The sequence below is a fragment of the Diachasma alloeum genome, unplaced genomic scaffold (assembly GCF_001412515.2).
Source record: "Diachasma alloeum isolate Michigan unplaced genomic scaffold, Dall2.0 Dall_scaffold_00828, whole genome shotgun sequence".
Classification (NCBI taxonomy): Eukaryota; Metazoa; Arthropoda; class Insecta; order Hymenoptera; family Braconidae; genus Diachasma; species Diachasma alloeum.
In genome coordinates, this window is record NW_021680955.1 from 63666 (window position 1) to 69665 (window position 6000).

Below are 6000 nucleotides of genomic sequence, written 5' to 3' on the forward strand. Positions count from 1 at the left end.
CGAACATTCGTTTTTGCTGTATAGGTACGGACGCGTTCTAAAAATTGCCTGAATGGATTGAATTTTCTGACATTTTGGGTCATAACAGGTCGATATAAAAAAACGTCCAAAACTTAAATTTCAACGATCACAAATCCTCCATTCGCAAGCAGAAACAAAAAAATACATAAAAGTCATAAGATCCCGAGACCCCAAATTCTGCCATTACCCCCTCCCCCCTCAATCACAAAACAACCCCACAAAAAAATAGAAAAACAAATTCAATTGACTTCCTCCCATTATCACTCCCAAGCAAACAAATTAAATCGGAACAAAGTCAATCGACTGGACTTCGTTAAAACCCCTGGGGTCAACGTTATCGCCTCCGGTCCGCAGACATAAACCCGAGATAATTCAAGTGCACATTTATATCGATTAATTCCACATCCACACGAGAAAACCTCCAACCAAACAGATTGACCTCCGCTCCACCGATCAATTTCGACAACATAGAGCTTTTATTCCCTCCGTCACTAAAATTATTCTCATAAATTTGAATGCCAAACAGCGTGTCGTCATTGCCTCCAACGAATTGCCATCGTTGACGTTATTTTCCCTGTTGGAGCGGCAAGGGCGTAAGTGCCTTATGCTTGCCCCACGCACCCTCTCAACTCTGGGATACAATTACATCATGCAAAACTGGAAACGGCGAGACGCTAAAAAATCCCGCCGCGCATCAACCGGTTTATTACGACCATAAAAATCCGCGATGACAGCTCACCTGACGCATTATCATTCCACCTACGAAATAATCGTTTTACACATTTTATTTGGCTACCACGTGGTGGCATCATACCAGCGATGCGCAGGTTTCAACTGCATGACGAAACACGTGAATTCACTTGCATGCAGCCCCGAATTCCCCCAAAAGTCTCAAAAACCTAACTCCAATTTTATCGCTGACTATTCATCGACTTATTGCAACTGGAAACCCCAACAGCAGCTCCAAATATTTTTAAAAATTTATTGAACTCATTTTCATGCAGAACTTACCGGAAAATTGATGCGCCTAGTTCAGCGATTTCGGAGCAGAATTAATAATTTCTCACATAAAACCGTAAACTCATCACTGATAAAGTACTCTAGGGATTGTTTCGGATGCACTGCTAGACGATATTGAACATATGGTTCGTAAATATCGTCGATGTTAACGTAAATGCAGGAAACAAGCGGTCAGAAACGGTGACGTTGACCGAGAGTGCCGGGACGACGCGTTTCCACGGATGCTCGTGGCTAGAATAAGCCTGGGTGGTCGGCTCTTTTTTACAATGTGGCTCCGGCGAAAGAGGGGAGGGCCGGTGTTGACTTTCCGGTGGAGACCACCAGGGGCGCCTCCTACGCACCCCGCCAACCCGACGATTCCTCTTGTGATCCAATTTCTTCTTCTTTCTCTGTTGTTTGATATTGTTCAGCGCTTTTGTATCTTCTGGCATTCGCTCTCGCTTTCTCGACTTGTTATTGCCTTCAATGAATACTTTGTAATTGGAAATGTGATTGACTCCCCAATTCTCGGGAGAGATGACGCAGAATGGCGTTAAATGTAAAAATAGATTTTTCGGCTTTGAAAAATGACTGGATGCGTGGGTGGGTCCAGAACTGGGTCAAGAATTCCGGAAATATCACGAGTAAAAAAAGCATTTTGGTTCGTAGTCGTGAGTCATCTTGTCACAAACGTAGAGTTTTCCATTTCCGGACGCGAGGGGAGGAAGTTGTAGTAACGCTCACGAAAATCGAAGGTGCACTGAGAGACGGGATTAGTTATTGTTAACAAATGGACTTGGTTGAAGGAAATATCACGAGTAAAAAAAGCATTTTGGTTCGTACACTGAGAAAAAAAATTCTACGAAATAGAAATTTTATGATTGATCCAAACCGTTCATCGATTGAATAGTCGCAAAAGAAAATGCTATTGTAAGACACAAATATCGATTTAAACTAAATCAAAATTGGATTGAATGAAATCCATTTTGTTATAGTATAGTATATTTTGTTTACTCTGTCGAATTTAGAAAATACATGTTTTTGCGACAAAATCGATTTCATACAATTCAATTTTGGTTTAGTTCAAACGCTTCAGATTTGGCGCAAATAATTTTTCTTTCACAATTGCAATGGAAAAATAATCAGTTCAAATGATGAAGAATTGCGTTTGTCGTAAACAAGAAACTGTTCACCGCGAAAGTCTCGCATCAATGAGTATCCAACAATATGTTCCTCATAGACCAAATGAATATTTTATTGCATCTATGAATTCTGCTTTCAATCGAACAGATATTCTTTTGCGGGATATTGTGACGCTGATAAATTGGATAATTATATGCTTTATTCGAAGAAGATATCTGATAATACAGACATTGATTCGTATGTACTGAAAAGTAGATAGTAACAAAAAAAAAGTTTAGATAACTGATCTCATTCTTTTTCAATCGAAAATATTAAAAATAAATCGATATTTGTGTCTTGCAATAGCATTTTCTTTTGCGACTATTCAATCGATGAACGATTTGGATCAATCATAGAATTTCTATTTCTTAGAAATTTTTTTTCTCAGTGTAGTTGTGAGTCATCTTGTCACAAACCTAGAGTTTTCAATTTCCGGACGCGAGGGGAGGAAGTTGGAGTAACAATCACGAAAATCGAAGGTGCACTGAGAGACAGGATTAGTTATTGTTAACAAATGGACTTGGTTGAAGGCTAGGGTCTGTTTGGTCTCACCAAATGTTCATTGGTTAATAGTTAACGAATGCAGATTTGAGGAGCCTTGTTTAACTCGACTTTCACCTTTCAAGTGAACCATTCGTTAACTGTTAGCGAATATTTATTTGGTCATATTCAACTCTACCATTCGTTAACTGTTAGCGAATCTGGTTTGGAATAAATAAATCATTCTATCAGTGTGGAAATTTCAGGATTTCTCCGAAAATTTCCAGTACACTTCTGGAAATCTTCATGATGTTGCCGTTCCAGTGAAGTTCCAAGGAATTTCATCAATGAAGCTTCAAAATTTTATGAAGAAATCAACGGAATCCGTAAATTTTAGGTAAATTATTCCTTCAGTAATAAAGTAGTATGAATAAACTCCAGTTGATTGATGAGTGTAACGAGGAAAAATTAATTCAAAAAGGAAATTCAGTAGCGAAAACTTACTCTACTCTAGAGACGCGAAAACTTTATGAAATTCAAAATTCATTTATTCATGATCTATTGCGAATAAAGTAAAATGGATGTTCAACTTTATTCTTTGGAGTGTAACGAACATGAAAAAAAGCTAAAATCGTATGAATATTACGGCGCCAGGAGAATTTTGAAGGTAAAAACCGGAAAATCAAGTTTTTTGTGATTATACGGGGCAAAATCGATCGGGTTCGCGATTTTCACAAACTGTTCGATGGGTCCCAAGACCCAGTGAAGACTTTTGAATTTCACCGACGTATCCCCTTAAGTCGATTTTGAATATTGGCCAGTTTTTAATGAATATCCCGGAATATAAGAGAGATAGCAAATTTTTTGCCACGACCTTTTTTGTAGCCCTCAAGTCACTCCGAAGGTGCATGCTTATGAAACAGAATCCGTACATTGAGAGAAAAACGAACACGTCAAACAAGTCTTGTTTTGGCCACCAAAATCTCTAGTTGAAAATTGCCAAAAAAGAATTTGTTTGGTTCGAATTTGAAAGTCTCAAACACGAATAATTGTTCTGCTTTCGACAGGAACGAAATATTTTGCTCAAGAGGCGGATAATTCACGTCAGACGGTGCCTTTTCAGGATGAAAATATCTCATATAGAGGAAAATTTATCAACAAATATTTTATCCCCAAGTTACAAGATTGCTATCATATCATTATTATTGTTTCATTTAAGGGTTCATTTCTTGTCTGTGATTATTAGATAGTTGAAATGAAAAACTACTATCCCTTATTCCGCATAAGACAAAGATTTTTTGGGAGCAAAATACGTATGGGAGTATCGAATAACGAAGGAGTAGTGCTAGAAATGACATTTCTTGCGTGTACAGAGAATGCAATTTTTTTTTAACTACTAAATCTATTTTTGTGACAAAAATTTTTCATTCCGGCCCACTCTCTGCATGTTTGGCACAAAAAATCCTTTTTGTGCCGCTAGGGACGGAAAACCGCGATTCTAACCTCGCTCCGCTCGGTTAAATCGCGGTTTTCAGTCCTCGAGGCATAAAATATCGTGTGCCACATGGCAGTAAAACATGAGTCACAGTATTTTGTGACTCATGTGATTATAACCCTCCCCTTCGGCTCGGGTTATAACGTCACATTCGTCGGAAAATACTTTTACTCCCTAGGGGCACAATATACTATTTGATCATTCTCAAAAAGCCATTTTCTTGGCACAAGTAAGACTTGTTTGAGAACTTGTCGTTTTCCTCACAGTGTACGAAGATGCATCAACGTAACCAATCGAAATTAAGCAAATAAAATTGACGGGAAAATTTTGCGATACAATTGGTTATACCGATGGGTTTCCGTCCCCTTCCGGGAAGGGGGAGGAAAATGTGTCCTTTGCGCACGCCGGGGAGAAACATGGAGTAGGGGAGGATAGGGTAAAATGGACACTTGACTTTTTTTGTAATGTTCATGACGTGTTGAATTGCTCATGAAATGGAATCATTTTATTTTCCAATAGAAAGAACAATGATTCCTCTTTGTGATGAGCACAGACTGAGCTCAATTGATAGATCTGTTTCTGAGCTATGAATATTTTCAAAAAAATTTAAAAGTGTCCATTTTCCCCTATACTCCCCTATTATTGACATATTTTCCCCACGAAAACACATAAATATCATTACCTCGTAATTGAAATTGTTTCAATTCAATAAAATTCACTGTATTTCCCGAATTATCGTGATTATTCTCCTGAATGTCAACCAATAGAAATGCAATTGCTACGCGTTCGGGATTTTAATCTACACAACTTCGCCCTCTCGTTGCTATGCAACAAAACTCGAAATTTTTTAAACAATTTTGGAGGACTCAGAGCATTACAGCGAGCAATTCCAGAAATGGGGATTCCACCTCACGATTACGTGAGTTATCACGTAATTTTTTCTGGAATTTTTCATCCGTGTATATTGGATTTCCAGAACAGATAATACCAGAAATGATTTCATCTTTAATTGCATTTGAATTCACAAAATTGAAAATTCATATGCGGTTATTTAATTTTCAGAGGAATCTTGACTGTCGGGAAGCTGCAGGTTCGACCTGTGCACTGTCCGACCTGTCCCTGAGGGAGAAAACAGGTTTCTAGGAACGAAAAAATTCCTGCCACAAACCTTTTTCTTGATAGGTGGGGCAGAGACTTAAGAGATTAAAGCAAATGAAAAAATTCTTCAGATAAGAATGAATAATTTGCAGCTACGGTACATTAAGGCCTTCAAAATTATTGGATATTTCCAGAAAGTTTTGTTGCATAGCAACGACAGTTATCAGCTTTTCCACATACTTTCGAGAGTTCTGAATAGCCCGTCGCTTAAATAGTTGGAATCAACGTTCACCCGGCTAAAAAATTCGATTTTGGCAAAAGTCGACTTTCTCCCGAAAAAAACGAAAAATCTGACCCTTTGAAAATTTGAAAAAAAAAACTTTTTCAGTTTACACTTTTTCCACATACTTTTGAGAGTTCTGAATAGCCCGTCGCTTAAATAGTTGGAATCAACGTTCACCCGGCTAAAAAATTCGATTTTGGCGAAAATCCACTTGCCCCGGAAAACCCGAAAATCTGACCCTTTGGCTGGGGCCAAAAAAAACGGTTTCTCAGTTTTCACTTTTTCCACATACTTTTGACAGTTCTGACTAGCCCGGCGCTTAAATAGTTGGAATCAACGTTCACCCGGCTAAAAAATTCGATTTTGGCGAAAAATCCAAGATCTGACACTTTGACCCTTGTGACCCTTGGACCGACTTTCCCCCCGGAAAAATCTAAGATTT

General features: G+C 38.3%; 1 protein-coding gene across 1 annotated transcript in view; it reads right to left on the reverse strand.

Moving 5' to 3' along the window:
* LOC107044844 (proton-coupled amino acid transporter-like protein pathetic) overlaps positions 1-1263 on the reverse strand; it is a 49572-nt gene extending 48309 nt beyond the window's left edge. Inside the window, exon 1 of the mRNA XM_015266888.1 lies at positions 1033-1263. The gene's annotated coding sequence lies outside the window, so the exon portion shown is untranslated. The remainder of the gene's footprint in view (positions 1-1032) is intronic.
* Between the last annotated feature and the right edge of the window lie 4737 nt (positions 1264-6000).